The sequence below is a fragment of the Peromyscus californicus genome, unplaced genomic scaffold (genome assembly GCF_007827085.1).
Source record: "Peromyscus californicus insignis strain IS unplaced genomic scaffold, ASM782708v3 Scaffold_11__1_contigs__length_118956290, whole genome shotgun sequence".
NCBI lineage: Eukaryota > Metazoa > Chordata > Mammalia > Rodentia > Cricetidae > Peromyscus > Peromyscus californicus.
Genome location: NW_026294402.1, coordinates 64,313,652 through 64,336,236, shown reverse-complemented (window position 1 = coordinate 64,336,236; position 22,585 = coordinate 64,313,652). Strand labels below are relative to the sequence as shown.

Sequence of the window (22,585 nt, the reverse complement as noted above, 5' to 3'; positions counted from 1 at the left end):
CAATGCCATCGTCTCCCATGGAATACATTTTATCAGTCATCATCAGGGCTGCCATACTGATGAATGGCCAACCTATTTGTGGACTAAGTTGTTGGAACTGATAGCCCCCACCACCAAGAGTGACTCCTACTGAGACAAGACAGGTCATTCGCATAATCACCCCAAAGGAAAACACAGCACACAGCCACCTCCCCAAAAGGTTGCCAACAGCATTTGCACTAACAGTGCCCTTGGTGCCTGCAGGAATTAAGCTCTCTGTTCTCTTCCAGGAGCTCGCTTGGCCTCAGTGTTTTCATAAAACTGCTTTGAAGACAACATAAGACACAGCCATTTGCCAACTTACAGGAACATTCTGAACTAAGTGAATTCTAGGCTGTGGAAGGTAGGAGGTCAGAGAGAGAGAGAGAGAGAGTCACCTTTATTTGTGGTCAGGATGTACTTTTGCAAGATGCTCACCCCACCCCCCCACCCCCCCCCACCCCCGCCCCCTGAAGCCTTTTAAGCCAGACAAAAAGGAAAGTCATCAAAAAACGTTTGCATCACCTCCAGTCCCTCAGCTCCTTCACTGCCTCTTCTCCCCTGGGTGCCCCCTGTATGTCCCTCATGTGCCCATGTCATTCTTCATGGTAAAAAGTCTTGCTCTATCAGTACATTGTGGTGCGTCCCCCCCAAAAAAAATGGACTATTATTTAGTGTTAAAAAGTTCTCAATCCCAACAGAAGACACAGAGGAACTTTAAATGCACATTACTGAGAGGAGCTGGGCTGAAACACTGCACATGGCTATGTTACCCAGTTACAGGGCCATTCTTGAAGAGGAAGCTCTATGGAGGCAGTAGACGATGAATGAATGGTTGCCAAGGTCGGGAAGATATAAAGGTGGAGCACAGTGTGTGTGTGTGTGTGTGTGTGTGTGTGTGTGTGTGTGTGTGTGTACCAGTTCATGCGCACACTTGTCAATGGCATGCATGTGGTGTGTGGGTGCCTACAGAGGTTGTTGGATCCCCTGGAACTGGAGTTCAGGTGATTGTAAACCACTGATGTGGGTGCTGGGAACCGAACTCAGGTCCTCAGTAAGAACGCCAAGAGCCCTTAATCTCTAAGCTCTCTCCAGTCTCCTCACCTGTTGCTATTATTATTATATTTACGTATTTGCTTGTGTATGTGTACACATGTACATGCTGTGGCATACTCATGGAGGTCAGAGGACAACTTATGGGAGTTGGTTCTCTCTCTCCTTCCATCATGTGGGTCCCAAGCGCTGAATCAGGTTGTCAGCCTTGTTGACCAGTGCCTTTTACCTGCTACGACATCTCACTGGCCCTTTGCTGTTGCTTAATGTGACTACTAGGAAATTAGAGACTGCACATGCTCCTCACATCCTATATTTACATAGAATAATTGGAAAATAGTATTCTACACACGGGTGCTGAGCTAAAAGAATTCCAGAAGGCCACAGTCCAATCTCAGCCCCAAAGCCTCTTCCACAGCCTATTCAGACAATTTAACATCCTCCTTGGCGAGAGCACCCTCCATTCTACCTGGGCCCAAACCTGCCAGAGGCTCCCATCAGATTCACAAGGCCAGAGAGTTTCTAGAGCAGATAAGAGCAGTTATCGTCTACCTCTCGGGCTTCCAGACTAAGGGGTTAAAATGCAAAGGCTGAATGAAAGAAATGAAAACCACCCTCTGACCGCCCCAGTGGCACAGCTGTGTCCACTAACCCGGTGTGGATGCAACCCCATGTATAGTCAATGAGGCTCCTCCCCCAGCTCTGCTCTTCAGGCGATTTGAGCGATACAGCACAGCAAGACCTTATTGAGTTGTTCTTCTGAGCTGTCTTCCCAGCTCTGAGTGCTGCTCTGCAGACAGCCGCCCACACGGAGCCCTCCCCGCAGTACTGTGCAGATCAAAGACAATCTCATGTACCACTTTACACTCTCCATTCCCGCTAATTCTTCTCCCACAGCCTCGACACCTTGAGAGGACAAATAAGAGGGATTTTTTTTTGGAAGCCCCACAAATCTTGCATTCTGTGCCAGCATTTATAATCATCTGTTCTTTCATCAAGTTGGTCCTCCCTACTCGTACCAACTCAATCCCCCATCTGATCTCGTCAGATAGTTAGAAATTAAGGCCAGTGCTTCCTCTAACTCCAACGGAGCATAACCTTCCAAGATTAGCATCAGGACCCAGCCCCACCTCCCTCTATCCATTCCCCACAAAGGATTAGTACTTAAAGAGCTCCTTGACTAGGCTTTCTCTGTAGCAAACTTTCTCTCTGGCTCCTGTCCTTCTCACCCCCTCCTCTCTCCACCTCCCTCTCCCTCAAAAAAAAACAGAGTGTCATGGAGTGGGGGAGATGCTCAGTGGATAAAGTACTGGCCACACAGGTGTAAGGATCAGAGTTCAGATACTTAGCACCCATCTAAAAGCCAGGTGGGTATAATCCCAGTGCTCCAGTGGCAGAGACAGGAGATCTCTGAGTAAGATGCTCACTAGTCTGGCCAAATGGGAGAGCTCCTCTGTCTTCAGGAAATCCTGCCTCAGTAAATGAAAGTAGAACACAATCAAGGAAAACAATGACATCAAACTTTGAACTCCATATGCATGTGCAGTCATACCTGCACCCTCATGCATGCACACACATATGCATGTGCAGCCATACCTGTACCCTCATGCATGCACACATATATGCATGTGCAGCCATACCTGCACCCTCATGCATGCACACCATACAACAGAGAGAACAAAAAGCCAGGATGTTACTATGTAGCCCAGGCGGGCTTCAAACTCACAATCTTCTTGCCAGGGATTACAGGTGTGTTTTGCCACACTTGGCTCTCATTATATTTTATGGCACTCTGTGCATTCCTCAAGTCACCACGACACTGGCATTGCTCTGATAAGGTCAGAAGAGCCCCCATTTCACACAGCTCTCCCCAGCCTTTCTATAGGAATTCCTTCATTCATTCAGTATTGAGTGCCCTCCATTTGAAAAGCATTGAAATAGCACATAGATTCATATGACTCAAAGCTGGAAGTATACTTTATCTCATTTCCCCTACCAAGTCTCAGATCCCTATACAAATGAAGAATATATATTTCCACAAACTAGGTGACAAACAGACTGTGTGTGTGTGTGTGTGTGTGTGTGTGTGTGTGTGTGTGTGTGTATTCAAATGTACCTGTGTGTTCATAAGGTTGTACTAGAAGGTGCATGCATCTGTGTGCAAGCAAAGAAGCCAGAAGAGGACAGTGGCTTCCTCCTCTACCATCTTTTTCTTTTGAAGCAGGGTCTCTCTCCCTGCACCCAAAGCTTGCATTTTCTGGAGTAAGCTAAAAGCCAGCAACCCAGAGATCCTCCTGCGCCCTTGCTACCTTTGTGCTGAGATCTGAAGTCCCGTCTTATCGCACAGCAAGCACTTTACCACTTAGTCACCTCTCCAGTCCCCAAGCATGCACTTAAGAACAGTTTTTAATATAAGTCACATTTATATTACAACCTTTCTGCACCAGAATGTCCAAAAATATCATAATAACCCCAAAGTCACAGAGACCAACAAGCAATATCTAAGTGCCCATATCCATAAATATTTCCTAGCTCATGCAAGTTTAATGGCAACCCTATTTTAGCTTAGAAATAAAATACGGCTTTTGCTTCTCCAGTCCATCCAACCCTGGCTGTGCAGTTTCTCCGAATAGGGCTGGTCAGTTGGTAGAACAAACAGTGAGCGCTGCCTCTCGCCATAACTGCTAAAACTTCAGTTTGATTAAGGAGAATGGATCAGTGTGTTCTGACTCCTGGGGTCAGAGAAGCCTCTGCAGTGCTGGTGAGGTCTGTAGATCCTGGTAATGGTCAGGTCATTTACAGACTCAGAGTACATGCGCACTGAGACTGTACTCAAGGGATGAAGCGCCCTCGGCCACAGCTCCCCACCTGTGATGGAGAATCTTTGCTGTCGACTTGAGTGGATTTAGATTTACCATGCAAACACACCTCTGGGTGTTTCTGTGAGGGATTTCCTAGTTTAGGGTCATTAAAATGGGAAGGCCCATCTAACATGTGAGTGGCACCATGCCACAAACTTCTGTTGTAGACTGCTGTAGCATGAATCTTAGAGAGTCTTATTAATAACATCAAACCCGGGGCCAGGTATTGGGGTGAAATGCTGGATGGTCAGAGAGACAGAACAAGCCACAGCTAACCTCACCTGGCCAACTTCTCAGCTGGTCTTGTTTCCTCAGACTGGAGGCCTCTGAGTCCTCATCCAGAATGAATCTCAGCTGAACTGTGCTGCTAGAAGCCTGAAAACTTAACCAGCCAAATGCTTCTAGTTTCTGGTCCTCACGCCTTATATACCTTTCTGCTTTCCACCACCACTCCCTGGGATTAAAGGCTCGCTTTCTGGGCTTAAAGGCGTGTGTCACCATGCCTGGCCGTTTCCAATGTGGCCTTGAACTCACAGAGATCCAGATGGATTTATACCTCTGGAGTGCTAGGATTAAAGGTGTGAGTGCCACCATTTTCTAGCCTTTGTATCTAGTGGCTGTCTGTTCTCTGACCCCAGATAAATTTATTAGAGTGCACAATATTTTGGGGAACACAATACCACCACAGACTGCATTAAAAAAAAAAAAGACAGTATGCTGAGAACAAGCATTCATCTCTCTCTGCTTCCTGACTGTATGTGCAATGTGACCAGCTGCCTCCTCAAGCTCCTGCTGCTATGCTTGCCCTTCTATTGTGGACTGTATAGACTTAAACTGTAAGCTGAAATAAGCCCCGTGTCCTTCAAGGTGCTTGTAGTTAGCTATTTGGTCATAGCAACCAGAAAAGTAACCAATACCTGTATAAGAGACACTTAAGAGACTAGCCACGGTCCCCAGCAGGACAGGGCTGTACCCCAGGACCTCTGAGTCCTCTGCCTTTGCCCTTTAGACCTCACCCCAGTGGCTCTTCAATGGGGAGATTGTATCACAAAATTCAAGGAAGCAGAGTGGTTCAGTCTAGGGCTTAATGGCGAGGCCTCTATGTGTCCGCTGAGAGGTGAGTCACCAGACAGAGGAACGTGTCAGGGGTGGAGGGAGTAGGGGACTGGGGCAGGATACATCCCCAGTGTACCTCAGGAAAACAAGGGGATAGGTCCGTTAGGAAGCCACGTCCGTGTGGTGACCCACAAATCCACGGACCTGAATGAATGCTGCAAAGTTAAGTTTGGCTACAGAAATGGTGGAAGGTGTGAGAGAGCCAGTGATTAGACCCAATATTTACCTCTTCACCAAAACACAAGATTTAAAAAGACATCTACAAAAGCCAGGTGTGGGGGGACACGCACGCAATCCCAGCTCTTAGGAGGTGGAGGTGGGAGGATGAGAAGTTCATCCTTGGCTATATATCGAGTTTGAGGCTAGCCTGGGCTACATGAGATCCTGGCTTAACAAAAAATAAAAAGTAAATAAAAAGTTAGTCGACACGCCATGTAAGAGGCTCCCCCCTGAACTAGCTCCTAACTCCACAATGTAAACCTCAGGATGCCTTAAGAGCAGAGCCAAAGCCGGGCGGTGGTGGCGCACGCCTTTAATCCCAGCACTCGGGAGGCAGAGCCAGGCGGATCTCTGTGAGTTCGAGGCCAGCCTGGGCTACCAAGTGAGATCCAGGAAAGGCGCAAAGCTACACAGAGAAACCCTGTCTCGAAAAACCAAAAAAAAAAAAAAAAAAAAAAAAAAAACCAAAAAAAAAAAAAAAAAGAGCAGAGCCACCCTCTCCTTTTGGCACTCTGCTCCCCAGATTTGCATCTCTCTTCCCAGCACCTCAACCTCACCCAGCTGACCGACTAGTTTCAACCTGCATACCAGAAAGAACTATCGGGTGAGCCATCTGTTGATGAGAACACTCCGTGCCAGGGCCTTGGTTCCCAGGGCGGGCTGGGACCTGGCTGCGACCTGGCTGCGACCTGGCTGCACTGGGAAAAGGAACCTTTCTCAGGCAGGTGTTTCTGGTTAAGAAACCAGCCCAGGCCCAGGAGACTCTGAAAGCCACACCCCCTCCAGCCAATCTGAAGTAGCACCCCACACGGGTGGGAAAAGGGGGGCTGTCCCAGCTCCCCCCTAAGTGAAGGGAACAGACTGGCTCCTGTGGCCTTGAACACAATAAAGGAGACTTAATCTCCCTGCACAAGGTTCTCTCTCAGGAGACAAAGCATGGCAGCGGTGGAATCTGCTGGTCATTTCTGTGTAACAGATGATCTGTTTTACAAATAATTTATGGTTTTGTCTTTTTAAAAAAACCAATAACTAGATCTTATTAAATGTATTGCTTTGTTTCAAAAAAAAAAAAATGCAGTTACAGCAATGCCCCAAAAGTACAAATGAAGTTGTTTTTAACCCCTCTCTACAAGGAAAGTGAAACAAATGTTTGCAAAAGAGTCTGAGAAAGGATCTCACGGCCAATGCTGTAAACAGCAAAAATACGTTTCACTGATTAAAAAGTGTTAGTTCCAGAAAGCCCAGATATTATTTTGCACAAAAACCCCAAGGGCCTGTTGGGACAGGGCTGGTCTGTAGAGAATCCAACCAGGCAGTTTCAGAGACACACCCACTTGGAGAGTAGTTGAAGACACAGCATGTTGTTGGCTTACCCCAAAACAGATGCCTAGCAACCACGATGAATCAACTGGGGAATGGAAGGACTCCAAAACACGATTTTAAAGTCAAAATGGGTTGGGGTGGGAATGTGGAGGGCTGGATTTCCCCACCACAGCCCTTCCTGTAGTTCCTGGACACCACAGCATACAAACCACATTGGGATTTTAACCAAGAAAAAAAAAATGCGTGAGTGATGGGGAAGGAGTTCCCACTGTACCCCACCCTCTACCCCCCTACATCATCTTTAGTTAACAGAACCTTCTTGAAGGCACATACTTTCCCCCTTGATTTTATGGTTCTGATTAATGCTTGAGTCACAGGGCCAAGTCAAGCCCCAGGGTTCCTGGAATTCTGCCATGGCCTTGATCAGACTCAGCAAGAGGCGCCTACAGCACTTGCTCTAGCCTGTCCCTCTGGCTGTCTGATCTGAATCAATATTTATTTGCTAGCTACAGATACTGCCACTTCTTGCTTTGGGAGCCCCTCCTGATAGACTTGGAGTGGGTGGAAAGAGACCAACATGGAAGAATGATGTCATTTGGCATGAGACGCGTTCAGGGTTGGGAAACGCAGCCTGGGTATCTATAATTCAATCTCAGTGTCTTATGGCCCACATATTAGGCTTCCAACAGGGATCAGCGGCCAGAAAAAATGTTCACGTACAAGACAATTCCCTACACTCTGAACCTACCTCCTGGTGTAAGTTTGTTGTTTCTTCTCTGTCTCCCTCCTCCTCCCCTTCTCTACCTTTAGACAAGGTCTCTCATTTAACACAGGCTAGCCTCAGTCTCAGGACACATCCCAGGATGATCTCAAACTTCTGATCCTCTTGCCTCCCAATTTAATGTGGTGCTGAGGATGGAATTGAAGACGTGTGCGTGTTAGGCAAGTACTCTACCCACTGAACAACACTATCAGTCCTATAATACTGTCTTTGCATGGGTGCACAAATGCACACTTGCGCATGCCCTCTCCACATAAAGTCAGGCTAGACCACTAACTCTCCTCTCAGCAATGCTCAGGACTATCTGCCCGTCTGCAGGGAGCACCTCATCTTGATCAGTGGGCATCTAAGTGAGACTTGAAGCTATAGCGAATCATTACAGATATCACCTTTCTCAAACACCCTCCATGCCCACACCTCCTACCATTCTTTGTGCATTTGTGAAAGGCCAGAGTAGAGTGTTCGGAGGACACCTTCCATACCGTCTAGCTTATGGGGCTTATGACTTATTCTTTTGTCCTGACTCAGAGGTCTGAAGGTACCTGGAATATGGCAAGTTGGAATGGGTCACACACTGGGTCTTTAAAGTTTTAGGTCTACTTTGTTCTTTTCCAACATAATCTCCTTTCTCAATTTCTTTTCTTTACCTAAAACTGAATGTTTAAAATCCAGGCCCCGTTCCACCCATTCAGACCTGGGAGCTCCCAATCCCAGCCTCTGAACATCTTCAGACAGCCTGGCAGATCATGTTAGGCCAGCCTCTTCCCATTTGTGATAAGTAGCTGGTACCCAGCCCCATCTCCACATTATCTGGATGCTATGGTCCTAGCTCTGCCACAGGATAGCATGAGAACCACAGCATTCACAGGAACAAGCAGAGAGACAGACAGCAAAGAGGTAGCCAAGGGGAGGCAGGAGAATCACGTGGCCTGTAACTCCTCTGAGTTGTGTCTTCCGGGTGTGGCCAGGAGACAAAGGGCATATAGAAACGGCTCCATGTCATGGCCACTCCCTGTGGTTAGAGTGTCCACATCAAGTCTGGGATTCGAACTCAGACCACTTGGGTGCTGCTGACGGGTACCCTAAGAAGATCTGAGCTCAGACGTCTTAAAAAGCATCAATGTGCACCCTAATGGGAACATCTGGAGATCATGTCAGTGGAACCACCCAGAATCCCAAGTCCCCTCAACAACACAGATGGAGACTGCCTCTGGTAACAAAGGAAAAACACACCAGACTGTGCCTGGGTGGAAAGAATGTCTGTTAAGGACTGGAATTTCCTCTCTGGTGGCAGGCCCGCGACTAGAGAAGGGTGTGGCTTGGGGGATTATTCGTAGGTGCAGAAAAAGAGAACAGCCAGCTTGTACTCAAGTCTCACAGTTGATTCTGACAGACAGGTTAAATCCAGTTTGTTTAGACACTACTTTGGGATGAGCTCAGCTCCATGTCCAGGTCTGTGAAACAACTGTTCAGAAGAGGCAGAGGAAGCCCAGCTGGGTTTGCGAGGGCATATACTAGTTTAGGGAAACAAAGTGTCAAATAAAATTGCTCTCTCTACAACTAATTCACTGATCTTTTCTCTTTTTTTTTTCTTTCCCCAATAGATTCAAAATCTAAAAAGCAAGGACTGTGTGCCTGTGTTTGTGTGTGCAAGCACACGGTGAACGCATATGCATGTATATGTGTGCCTAGTCCACCGCTGTGTCCTCAGGACTGTAACTGTCACTGGGACACAAGTTGGTAAGACAAATGGATGTTTAAAGCAGCCCATAGTGCCTGAGACTCCTTTTGTAACACACCCACTCTCCCCTGATGAAACAGGTCCCTGCACCCTATACAAGCCAAGAGTTAGAGCAAAAGTTCCCATCAACCCTCACACACATCAATCCAGGCCCAAAGGTGCCGGGAAAAACCCACAGCCTTCAAAAATCAATAGCAATTTAGGAGAGTGCCTGCCTTGCCAGGAAAACTGCTTAAATCCGAACTTAGCCAGGAAGCCAATGACCAAGACTGCATGTCTAATGCTAATCAATAGGGTACTTTAATAGCTCAAAGACACAGGATGTGAAACACTGAGGCACCAGTCCAAACCCAAGGTCGCAGTTAAAGCTTTAAGTGCTGCCTGGCTAGCTAGCAAAACTTCCTGAACCTCTACCACGCCAAACAGGAAACCCTCAACAGAAAGATGCACCTAGGAGCCCGCTCCCGCTGCAGCAGAGGCGATGAGCACTTCTAGAGAAACCCTTGGGCTTAAGGGAAGCTTCGGACTCGGTGGAGGAGGGCAGGGCTCTGCCCTAGTCTCTACTGCCATCTTCACGTTCCCTGACTCAGACCCACAGGCTTCGGCTGGGCGGCGCAGCACACACTGAAATGAGGAGGAAGTGGGTGTGGAGAGGACCGCACTAGCCTCCAAAACCAACGTACCACGTCAAGGCACACAGGCTGCCAGAAGGTGGAAGGGAAAAGAAATCGGAGAAGGGGCAAAGACACACGTTTTCAATTAACACGATTTAATGAAGACGATCTTTAAAACTAAGGGGGGGGGGGACCTGGAAACCACATCCGTGATTTATTCTTCCTACACACAGACTACCCCTTGACCTACCTACCATCTTGTATCCTGCTCCCCTGCCATTAGGCAGCACTCAGATACAGTGCAAATTATTGTTATTTTTTTCTTTTTTTGGTGCTAGCTTGGGATTGCCAACACCTTCTATAGTGTTCTTGGGGGAGGGGGAGGGGAGTGGCTTCCCAGTCCAAGTTGCAGACCCTCCTAATAATACCCCTGTGTGTCACAGGCTGGGGTCCTTGGATTCCAAGAGTTTATGGTTGTTGTTAAGGGCTGGGACTGGATATGGCAAAGGACTACACAAATGAGTAACTTGGCAGTTCTGGGAATGACGCCTGGATTTTGTGTACCCAACTAGGGTACTCGACCAACGAGCCAGATCATCAGCTCTAGTTTTTTTTTCTGAGATGGGGGGGGGGGGGTTGTCTCACTATGTAGCTCAGGCTGGATTCAAACTCAGGATCTTGCTGCCTCAGTCTCCTGAGTGTTGAGATTACCGCTATGTCTCAAGCTAACAGTTTTTTGTTTTTTTCATTTGTACGACGCTGTGTTTTCAGTGTGCTTTTCTTATCTATTTTTGAATGAACTTGTTTTAGGAAACCTTCAGTAACTCAGTGTGGGTGGCGCTAAGAGTTCGGAAACCACTTTTATAGATAAAGAAACTTCTGGAACCGCAGCCCTCCGTGCCAGCATTGGACCCTGCGGCCCAGGAGCCACACCCTTTTTTTATAGAGACCCTGTCAACTGACTCACGGTGGCATCATGGTGCAGTCAAAGCAACTTTCCCTACAGAGCCACCGGGGACACCTCCTTCTGCACTCTTCCAGCGAGTGGCAAATTCCTCAGAAAGAATGAAGTCTGAGGTCGCTGTCCTACCAGGCAATCTTAGAGTTTGCGACCAAGACTGAGCTGAGATTGTTTTATGGGTAAAGGAGGACACTGGGTACTCAAGACATGAAGTTCTGTTGCCTCCGGGGCCCTCCCCCCTGTACCCCGCTGCGACTTCACAAATACACGTTTGTCAGTTGCCAGGAAATTCACCTGAAATTGCAGGAGTTATGGTCCAGAGGGAGAGGAGGCAGTGCGGAAGGCGGAGGGGAAAAGTCTACAGACTTCTTTCTCACTGCTGGGCCGCAGGCTCCCCAGCGGCCACACCCAGTTCCCCGTTGGCACCTAGCACGTCTGGAATGCCGTGCCCCTCGACTCCCCGCCCCACACGGGGTCTGCCCGCTTCCCAGAGGGCCCCAAGGGGAAGCACGGCCCCTCCACCCCTGCCCTGCACCCCCCAGGCGTGGTAGGCAAAGAGACGTGTCACGACCCCACGCGGGACACTTTGCAACTCTGATCTCAAAGACCCGCAGATCGCCCAGTGGGGTAGGTCCTTCTCCGTGCCCCCCAGGGTCCCCATCGCTGAAGCCTGCCAGCTCCCGGTTCAACACCGCAACCCCGAGGCCATAGCGGACGGCCGGACCGCGCCCCACTTACCTGGGCCGGGCGCCTAGCGCTGAGAGCCTCCCCACAAGCCGAGCGGCCCGGCTGGGCTGGGTGGGGCTTTTATACCCGCCCATCCTCCCTGCGCAAAGCCGCCCCGCCTCCCTTCCCTCCCCTCTCCTCCCCTCCCCTCCCAGGCCTGTTCCCACCCTGCTCTCGGTGACTCACCCTCCCTGGAACGCTGCCCAGGCCCGGCCCTGCCCTACGTGACAGCCCCACCACCTCCCCAGGCCCATCAAGCCTCCACTCCCCTTACCCGCCTTTTACTCCTAGGGTATGGGGCCCAGTGCTCAGCTTGGCCCTGGGTTATTAAGATTTCGGCAGACTGGCTGGCCCCAATTCACTTCTTTTGCTTTTAGGCTTCTAGGTGTGGAGGTAATGGAGGGTAGAATTGTTTCAAGACACATATATTTGGATTCCCCTGAGCTAGGCTGTTGGCACCCAGCTCTCCATGACCGTTTGCAAACATATTAGTTTAACCTCTGGTTACCAGATGGGGGAGCATGGGGAGGGCGGTTCTTCTGAAATTGCTCTACAGTTGAAAACCAAAGCCCCCCGGGAGGCCTCCAAGCCGTCAGGGAGACCTAGGGGTGAGGCCAGGCGGTGCCTCCTTCCCCCAGTCAGCAGAACTTCAGTGCTCACTACATCCCAGGATCTCCTGCCGTCTTCCCTAATTGTAGGTTATTGAGTTTTTGTTTTTGTATTTCCCTCATTCCCTTGACCAACTGCTTCTCTGGGTTTTATTGTTTCTTTTCAGCCTGCTTTTCTGGGGGAGTCACTATGTTTTTGTGTGACTGCCCACACTGCATCAGACCTCAGGCTAGCAGAAGAATCCAGAACACCTTTCACACTAGGTCTTTAAGCTCCCTCCTTGCACACTCCGTCTCTCTCTTTTCTCCTGGTCCTAGTGGTTCTTCATCCTATCTCCCATCTATTTTGTGTGTGCCTGTGGTTGACCTGTATCAAATGTGGAAGATGTCAGTCTCGAGGATGCTGTTCCTCAGGAGTGGACCACCTTGTTATTCGAGACAAGGTCTGTCTTTTGGCCTGGAGCTCACAGTCTAGTCACAGACTAGACTGGCTGGCCAGTAAACCTTTTACCTGAATTGTGGACAGAACTCAGGTTCTTACCCTTGGGTCACAGGCTGTTTCCCAGCTGAGCTGTCTTCCCAGTCCTGATCCCTGCTGACTTCAACATCTGTTTATCCTTCCCACCCGAGTCTCAGTTCACTCCTAGGAACCAGAGGAGGACAGCCAGGGGAAGAGATCCTCGGTACAGTGCTCACCGTCACAAAGCCAGGCAGCTGTGTGAAGTCGGCCCCAGCTGGGGTCTCAACAGCTAGCTCAGGCTCTGGGTTGCCCGGCCCTGTCACTGAGAGTTACACATAAGCCCCAGCAGCACGACAAGTAGAAAACAACCGTATCCCCCTTTTGATACAATGTCTGATTTACATTCACAGCTCTTCAAGATAGACACCTTTAAAGACAGAACGCACGTTTATCTGTCTTCTGGGTGCAAACACTTTGGAATGTAAGAGTAGGCACACAGTGCCAGCAAGTGGTCCTCTGCCTCCGTGAGGTATTTCTCCTCCCGGCCCCACAGGCCACACACTCCTGCTTGTGTGTGAGAGGGTGGAGGTCCTCTCCCGGAAATGACACTTTACTGACATCATGTGAAACGTATAAAAGCCACCAAATACCCAAAAGAATTTCTGGCTTATCCTGGGCATCTGGCAAAGCTTAACATATGTGACCAGGCTTCATCTGAGTCCTGCTAAACTTTTCAGTGACCTCATCCACAAAAAGAGGCAGTTAGAAGTCACACTTGGCTATTTCTGAGGACCGTGACGCCGGTTCTGCTAATATGAAGAACTTCTGAAGCGCCACCCAAAGACTGTCTTCCTTTTTTGATTCTCTGAAGCATCGCCCTCTACTTTGCACACGGCAGACTGCCCTGGGTTAATCGCTGAAGAAGTCTTAGAAGCCCTGAGATGGTCTTCAAAACACCAAGTCAAGTCTTGCTGGAGTCTTAAAATATTTATAGTTTTAAACTTTTTATTTTATGTGTTTGGTTGTTTTGCCTGCATGTATGTTTATGTACGTGCTTGCCTGGTGCCCTTAGAGGCCAGAAGAGGGTATCACATCCCCTGGAAGTGGGGTTATAGACTGTTGTGAGCCACCATGTGGGTGCTGAGAATCAAACCTGACTACTCTGGAAAAGCAGCAGTCAGTGCTCTCAATCGCTGAACCATCTCTCCACTCCCCTAGAATCTTAAAATACGTATATCTGTATAGCCACATCCATGTTTTCATCTTTATCCTGAAACTACTTCTTAATTCAAAAATCACTGACTATAATTCCAATTGGGAAGCAAAGAGATCTTTCTTTTGTATATGTCTTTCTTCTTGTCTTGTCTCCTTGGCATCCTACATTCTGTCTGGAGATCTCATTGGTTCTGATGTTAGTTCATCGGACACATGTTTTATCAAAAACCAATTTGAGGGTACTCTTACTGATACACATTCGGGATAATTTGGAAATCACATTGACCATTGCTAGGCAACAATTGTATTACACTGAATACCCTGAATGGATAGTTCATAAAAAAAAAAATCTACACAAAGGTCAGATGGGTGGGGGAAGGGTGGGGAGAGGCCTGCCTCAAGAGCACAAGGGCCAGAGTTCAACCCCTAGAATCCACATTCAAAAGCCGACTGTGGTGTGCACCCTTGTAATCCTAGCATCAAGGAGTTGAAGAGGGTGGGGTGAAGGAAGGTCCTCGGGGCTCTTTGGCCAGCCAATCTACCCTACTGGGCAGTTTCTGGCCACTGAGTGATCCTGTCTCAAAAGAGTGCCTAAGGAGGTTGTCCTCTGGTCTCTATGCACACATGCACACACACACACATACACATTCACACACTTACGTACACACAATACACACACCCATACACTCATACACACAGGAAAGTTCTTATTCCAGCTGAATAGAAGTTTGTAAAAAAAAAAAAAAAATGTCAGGAAAGCTTTGTGGGCAGGTTAACTTCTGAAAACGGCAGTTTTCCCCTCAGCGGGACTAACTCTGGTCCCCCGTAGGTCTTGAGACAGTGGTCACTTCACTAGCTTTTAAGCCTCCTCAGTTCTAGCCACGCTGCACTCATAACAAGACCTCAGACAGGTTTTGTGACGCTTGTGTCATGACCTAGGCCACACAGAGGCCGCCACATGGACAAACCACAGTTTCTGCTTTGCTTTGAGATGTGTTCTGAAACATCTGAGGGACACCCGTGTCCTCAGACATCACAGGTCCTTACCTCCCCACTGATTTGTTGCAAAGCAGCAAGAATGGTCTTGCTAAAAGGCATTTCAGGGTTTTTTGAGTTTATTTGGTTTGGAGTATTGTTTGTTGTTTGAAGCAGGGTCCCAGGTATCCCTGGCTGGACTTCCAGTCACAGCTGAGGATGGCCTGGACCCCTGATCTTCCTGTCTATATTGCTCCAGAACTGCGCTTACAGGCATGCATTACCACTTTTGCATTTTTATGGTGCCAGGATTGAACCCAGGGCCTAAGCACACTGGGCAAGCGCTCTGTCTACTGAGCTACATGCCCAGCCCTCTATGACACAACTCTGATAATATGACCCACGTTTCTGACATCTTTTCCCTTTACTCTGAGGACTGTGCTAGGACTCAGGCTCAGCGTGGGCATGCCTCTCTTCCCTGTGCTCAGTTAAGATCATTCTTAGGCCAACTCACAGGGATAATTCCTGAGCTAAAGACAACCTAGTTCTCTTTCTTTTCTGAAAGAAAAATATTATTTTATTTTATATGTAAGAGTGTTTTGCCTATTTGTATATCTGTGTACCACACACATACTTGATGCACGTGGAGGCCAAAAGAGGGTGTTGGGTCCCCTGGAATTGGATGGCCAGCCACGTGGGCACTAGGAAATCAAACGCGAGTTCTCTGGAAGAATGGCCAGCGAGTGCTCTTGACCACTGAGCGGTCTCTCCGCCCCAGCAGCTTAGTTCTCTCCGCCCCAGCAGCTTAGTTCTTAACTCAGTACATTTCACTTCAATGGAGGGGATGGGTAGTATGGGGAACTGAGCCCAGGGCCTTGCACATGCCAGACAAGTGTCCTGTCACCGAGCTAGCCCTCTTCACTACAGATCAGACTGGCTAGTCAGAGGATGAACCTCTCAAATCCTATCAGCCACTACCATTTATTTTTTCCACCAGCATTTTCAACACAATCTGGCACAACGTTATTTGGTATTTGTATTTGCATACAGATACTTAGATGATAAATATTGGTTATCAAGTGAAAAATATACTTCGGTAGACAGGACATGTTAGTCATGCTCTTACATCTATGAAAAAGGGTAATTTTTCATAGCTTAAAAGTATTTTAGTGAGGGGCTGGAGAGATGGCTCAGCAGTTAGAGGGTATATTGCTCTTGCAGAGGACCTGAGTTTGACTCTAGCACCCAGGTAGGAGAGCTCACAATTGTCTGTAACTCCAGTTCCAGAGGTATCTGATGCCTTCTGCTGGACCTCACTCATAGTGCATATATCCCCTCACAGATACATATAAATAAATCTTTCAAAAAATGTAGTTAGTAAGAAAACATACAGAAATGATCATTTTTCTGTCAACTTTATTGAAGGCTATCTGATGTATTTTGGATGTTTTGAATATATTTAAATTTTAAATACTGCATCCTGTTACCTGGGGTTAAAAAAAAAGAAAGAAAGAAAGAAGCTAAACAGAATAAGATCAGTAATTTGATTCTACTCATGCTAGAGCTTATGTGTAAATACATATATGTGTATAGGTGTGTACATGTAATGTACACACATATGTACATAAATACATGGGAGAATGGGTACCAAATGGATAATGACTACCTTTTGGAAAGTCCACATCAAAAGAATGGTCACCTTTTAAATATAGTTTTTACAACAATAAAAACTCATTTATTTTGATGTGTATGAATGTTTCCCAGCACTCAGGAGGCATAGGGAGACGGATCTCTGTGAGTTTGAGGCCAGCCTGGGCTACAGAGCGAGTTCCAGGACAGCCAGGGCTGCTAAACAGAGAAACTCTGTCTCAAAAAACAAACAAAAAAAATCATTATTATGTGTGCGAGTGTATGGTCTGTGCATGGGTGTGCATGCCACATGTGTGGTGATCAGAGGACAACTATGTGGTGTCAGTTCTCTCTTTCCATCTTTTCATGGGGTCCGGGGATTAAACTCAGGTGTCCAGGCTTGCACAGCCAGCACCTTCACCCGCTCACCCATCTCGTCAGCATTCAAATCTTTTTAATGGCATTTTTAATGCATATATAAGAAAGCTCAATTATTCAGAAAAACATCTCCAGATAAAGGACAGGTGGGAGCACCCTAGCACTTCCTGCCAACAAAGGAAACACTGCAAAAATTAGGAAAAGTAAAATATGGCAAAAATCTCACTCGAGGTTGATTCTCTGCTGGAAATTTATGATTAGACCATCAAAGCAGGATGTACATCTGGAGTTTATGAAGAACATAAATAAACGCTGAGCAAGTGAATATAACAAGATAAAGGGTGGCATGAAGTTGATGGGTGGGGTGGAATTGATGCCTTTAGCCCCACGACCCTTTTATTGTATGAATTGTATCTTCATCTCTTGGTACGGTGCATGTGTGTCAGGCTTCAGCTCAGACCAGGAGCTGCAAGGTCTTCTTCGGAAAGCCCTGCCCCTGGCCAGTGTGAGCCTCCTAAAGAGTGTCTCCACGTGGAGGAGCTGACTTGGTTGCAACGGACTCTGGTGGGTCCTGGAAACCATGGACCTGAAGTGGTAGAAAAGCATCATAGTCTTCTTTAGCTTTAGACCCAGATCCTTAATGTGCACAGTGTAATCCATTTAGATCTAGTGAGCTTGTACACACACATGTGCGCTGGTACACAGAAACAAGTTTTATTTATTTGTTGAAAAGGCCAGGTATCTAAGTGGAAGTGCTTTGAATAATTAAACTTGGGCTTAACAAATAGATTAATAGATTAATTTCTTAAAGTCTTCCTCTTTCTGCTCAAACCACAAGGAAAGAGCATCCCTTCTGTTAGTGAAGATAACTGACCCTTCACATACATGGATTCCATATCCAGGTGTTCAAACAACCTGCTCACTGAAAATGTTTGAAAACAAATCCTGCATCTATATTGAACACAAAGACTCTTCCCTAAACAATACACTAATACAACTACTAAGCAGGCTGTTCATCTTACAAATGCAAATACCACAGCATTTTATTTAATTTCATTTTTATTTCTCTGGTTTCAAAACGTTATGGTGTTAAAGTCCAAGTGGTATTTGTAGGGAAAAGGGGCTGGCTAAAGAAACCCACTCTGACCCTGGAGCCCAGAACTAGGGAAAGATGGCTCAGATCAGGGCAGAAAGAAACACGGTTTTGGCTCAAATCAGAGCCATCTCTGCCCCTGGCCAACTGACCTATGAAACCAACCAATCACAGAGTGGGAAAGTAGCGCCCTGGCCCTGGAACCCAGGACCAGGGAAGGAAACACAGCTTGGGTTTGGGATCTGAGCCAGAGAAATGAACACTTTATCCCCAAACCCAGAACCAAGGAAACATGCCCTGACTCTGAAACCAGTACCAAAGAAACACTCTTGGTCCCTAGAATCAGAGTCAGTGAAAGAAATGTGCCCTGGCTTTAGAAGCAGTGTCAAAAAGCCAAGGCAGGCCAGTGAAAGGAACACAGTTTGGCTCTGAAATCAAGGCCATCTCTGCCCCTAGCCCATAAAACTGATCAATCCCTGGGCAGACAAAAAACTAACCAATCACCACCCCCAAGACATCCCATATAAACCACCCTGCCTGGTCAGTTGTGGCTGTTCTCTCCACACTGGTAGAGGCAGCTACTCTCCTGGACCCCTCCTTCCCAAATAAATCTCTTTCTCAAAAGTTTTGGGTGTGAAGATCTTCATTCATTGGCATAGAGAAGAACCTTACTGAGACGTCCCATTGTGGACAGAGCAAGGAGGAGCTGAACAGAAGATCCTTGCTGAGACGTCCCTCAGTGGACAGAGCAAGGGAGAGCTGAAAAAGTAACATTTCTCTGGAGCTGGAGGAGATTGCTACATTTCTGCAGGGGTTTCCCCTTTTGCAGAGCTAAGCAAAAGAAGCAACATCTTAGGCAGAAGAAGCAGAGCTCTGCTAGGAAGCCCCCTTAAGTGGGGCCTGAGCAAAGCTCAGCTGTAGCGGCTTTCCAGGAGAGAAGCAGGATTGCTATATTCTGCGGGGAGACCATTCCCTACCACATCAGGTATAGCCTGATTCCCCAACAGTCAGGATACCCTTCCTGTCCTAGCAGCTCCAGGCCTGACTCTCCCGAGCAGTCAGAATAACTTCCCCTCCAGGGCAGAGCCGTCCTAAGCAGCTGGAGTTATCCAGGATACCTCAGCCTCCAGGGCTGCTGTCTCATTGCAGTTCTAGCCATTTCCTGACTCTCCAAGTGGTCAGGATACTTCTCCCCCGAGTTGTAAAACTTATGAAATTGAGCTGGTTCAGCCTTCAGTGCCTCAGATGAAGCAGAACCAAACCCCAGGAGCTCAAGGACACCATCTTAGAAAGTTAGTACAAGGCACTGTTTGAAGTCAAATGTGTATTATGGATCGTAGGGCACAGGCGCCAGCTCTAAAGAAGGCAACTGAACAAGGGGATCCAGCATCAAAGTTGTCTGGAGAGAAAGCAGGTGGTGAAGACAGGCTCTTCTTTCTTTTATGGTACTGACTGAGACCGTGAGTCCAGCAAGGGACCAGAGTAGGCAGTAGCTACTTGGATGCCATCAGTGAAACGTTAGGACTAGTCAGCTGGTATTGTCAGGGGCTGGAATGCTAGCCACTAGAATGGAAACAAATGTTTCCGGTTTCCACCCAGGCTGTCCCCCAGCCTCTAGGATCTCCTCTTGTCTGTTTTTCTCCAGGTTTTCATAATCGGTGATGACCGTGTTCTTGATGAGCTTAAGACTGAAAGATCTCAGCATCAGCAACTATACCGTCAAACACTGTGCTCATGCCAACAGCGTCTGCCCCCAGATTCTGCGGTAGACACGGTTAGGATCCACCACCATCTTACTTTGTCTTCCCATAGCTCTTACTGTTTCTCTCGTTTGTTTCCAGGCACCGGGAGCCTTCCACCTCATTCTGTGCTCAAAAGTATCAGACATGGCAGGGAAATGAACCCCAGACATTCTATCACTAGGTCCTTTGAGGGGGTTCTGGTATAGGAACTAGCAGGTAGGTTGATGTGGTCATGGATCAGTATGGTACCCCCAACCTCGGACTTGGGGCTGAGCCTTCTAACTGCATTAGTGACCACACAAGTGTCTACAACCAGAAGCCAGAAAACTCACTGGGGATGTTACCTTCCAGAGTGGCTATACTGTGTGTATATGCAATCTGTCCTGCAGCATCACACAGGCTCAACCACGAAGGAACCTAAACCCCAGCTGACCATCATGACCTGGCCCTGTGCTTTGGGGAAAGCTAGGCGTCTCAGTGTGGTCAAAGATCTAGGCTAGTGTTAACTTATCAGTTAGACTTCCTAACCCAGAACCACAGGTCACTGCCAGTTGAGACTGGTGCTCAGTGTAAGAGACAAGCCATCCTGCAGTGTTCTAGAATCCTCACATGTAAATCTGTCTCCACAGTCTCATCAATGCCTGCCCAAAGACTCTCCACTTCTTTGGTCTGCTCCGCCCTGTCTCTGGGTCTAGTCACCAATGGGAGCCCTGGCTAGACACCAAGGGAGCCTGGGGCACTGTGACCCATCAAATCTAAAGGACGAGGGTAGAACAGAAACAGGAGGTGAAACTAAGGCTCCACAGCTGTAAGAACAGAAACTTCCAGAACAGAAGTCAGGAAGGTGGGGATAGGTTTCCGGTGGGCTAAGAGGGGCTTCACCTGCTTCTGTGTGGCTCATTCAGGGTGGCAGAGGTCAGGCCTACCGTGGATAGCTGGTACGGATACAAAGTCAGCTCTACCATTTCCTCAGACAACAGAACCAAGAAAGAACAAGGAAGAACTGGCGACTTAGGGAGGAAGGGGTGAGTGAGGGAAAGCCCAGGAAGACGGATACTGTGAGGCTACGACACAGAGGGACAAGGGTGGTTCCCGTCCTGTTTACATCTGGGGGGTCTTACCGTCCCAGTGTTAGTCTCTCAGCATCTGGAAACAATGCATTTTGGCCCAGGTTACCTCTAAGTTCCTTACAAGCTCCTAAATTAATAAAGTTATGCAAAGATAGAGTCTCAGTTTCTAAGACTGTTAAATATTACTGAATGATTCATAATCCAGCGTTATTACTCAGGCAACTGAACTTCAGCACCATCCCTCTGCATGCCAGCATCTGCTTTTCCCAGGGCACTGGGGATGCCTGACTGCTTTCTAAGAGGGTGGGTCTCAGGATTGTGGTAGAAGCCAAAGGCAAAGTAATGGGCAAGCTGTTCCCTCGACCCTAGCTGATCTCTTCTCTCTTCGTGGTCATCCCCACATTCCAGGGCTCCACTCCCTGAGCTGGAGACTGGCCAGATGATCTCACTGGTCTTTCCCGACTCTGGTTTCTATGATTCATCAGCTATAGCAACTAGGGTGGGGTCAAAAATACAACTCCAGTCTCAGGTTGTGCAGCCCAAAAGGAAGGACTCAGAAAGACTGTTAGGATTAGAGAAAGAGAATTTTTCTTATCAAAAGTTTTTGTTTGTTTTGGCTTTTGGTTTTTGAGGCAGTGTTTCTCTGTGTAGTCCTGGCTGTCCTGGAACTCGTTCCATGGACCAGGATGGCCTCGAACTCACAGAGATCCCCTTGCCTGTGTCCAGTGCTGGGATTAAAGATGTGAGTCACCACACCTAGCTCTTATCAAGTTGTACAAATACTTTTCTATGAAATTTGAGGCAAAAAAAGCACTTATCCTGTGACAGATCAAAACATACTTGGTTTTGATCCCCACTCCCTCCTGCCCCCCCCCACCCAAAAGCTGTCAGGATCAATTTAGTATAACACTCAAGGACTCCCAGGATGGGTTCATACCATGGAACCAACATTAGATTCCACTAAGTACCAGGCACTGGGAAGGGCTGTGCAACAGACGGGCAACAGGAAATGCCTCCTCCACAAGGTCTCATGGAAGCAAAAAATTATAGGTTGGTTGGCAAACGTATCAGAAAAGAAACACAAGCACTCCAAGACCACAGGAGGAAAAGACTAGCCCTGTGAGGGACAGTTAACCATTAGAGAGAAGCAAGCCACTCCTTCAGGCCAACACTTCAGTTACTCAGAATTCTTTGAAGTTATTGCACAACATAAGTAAAAGAGGAAATAGAGCACACACCCATGCATTCTGGACAGGCAGGAAGTGGCCGGGTAGAGGTGTGACTGTTTATTTTTACACAGCCCATCCTGAATAAAGGCTGGTGGCAACATTGGTCACTCGGGATATGATTAATCACTCTATTGTGAGACTATCTTCCTCTGCTTAAGTATTTCTATCAAAAGCAAATCCTGGTCATTGGAGCGGAGTTTTGAGGAAAAGCTAACGGTCATTCCCAGCCAAGGCTGGTGACTAAGAGGGCAAAGGTCAGCAGGAGGATAGAAAACTGCCTGGTTGGGGTTAAAGGTATATAAAGCCACAGTCAGGCCTGTAGTTGAGGACGCTAATTTATGAATGCAGCAGGATTGCTTTTCTTGTGATAAGGACATTTAATCATTTTGATATGAGGTTCAAAGTAGAGATCTATGGGCCTGAACAAGCATTTATACTAATTTAAAATACAAGCAATACTGCTTAAAAAATTATCAGTTTAGAGGGAAGGATAAAGTAGTAAAAACGTAGGGGCTGAAGTGGGATCTTCAATGGTGACATATTTATGGACAATGAACTGACATAGCAACAAAAGACTTAAAAATCAACACTCCAGCTGGGCGGTGGTGGCACACGCCTTTAATCCCAGTACTTGGGAGGCAGAGCCAGGCAGATCTCTGTGAGTTCGAGGCCAGCCTGGTCTACAGAACAAGATCCAGGACAGGCACCAAAACTACATGGAGAAACCCTGTCTCGAAAAACCAAAGAAAAGAAAAAAAAAATCAACACTCCAA

At 47.5% G+C, this 22,585-nt stretch overlaps 1 protein-coding gene and 1 pseudogene across 1 annotated transcript in view; both read right to left on the bottom strand.

Annotated features, from left to right (window-relative positions):
• Anxa2 (annexin A2) overlaps positions 1 to 11,484 on the bottom strand; it is a 42,135-nt gene extending 30,651 nt beyond the window's left edge. The window contains exon 1 of the mRNA XM_052713407.1: positions 11,426 to 11,484. The gene's annotated coding sequence lies outside the window, so the exon portion shown is untranslated. The remainder of the gene's footprint in view (positions 1 to 11,425) is intronic.
• Positions 11,485 to 16,174: 4,690 nt separating this feature from the next.
• LOC128105194 (purine nucleoside phosphorylase-like) lies at positions 16,175 to 20,478 on the bottom strand (annotated as a pseudogene).
• Positions 20,479 to 22,585: the final 2,107 nt, after the last annotated feature.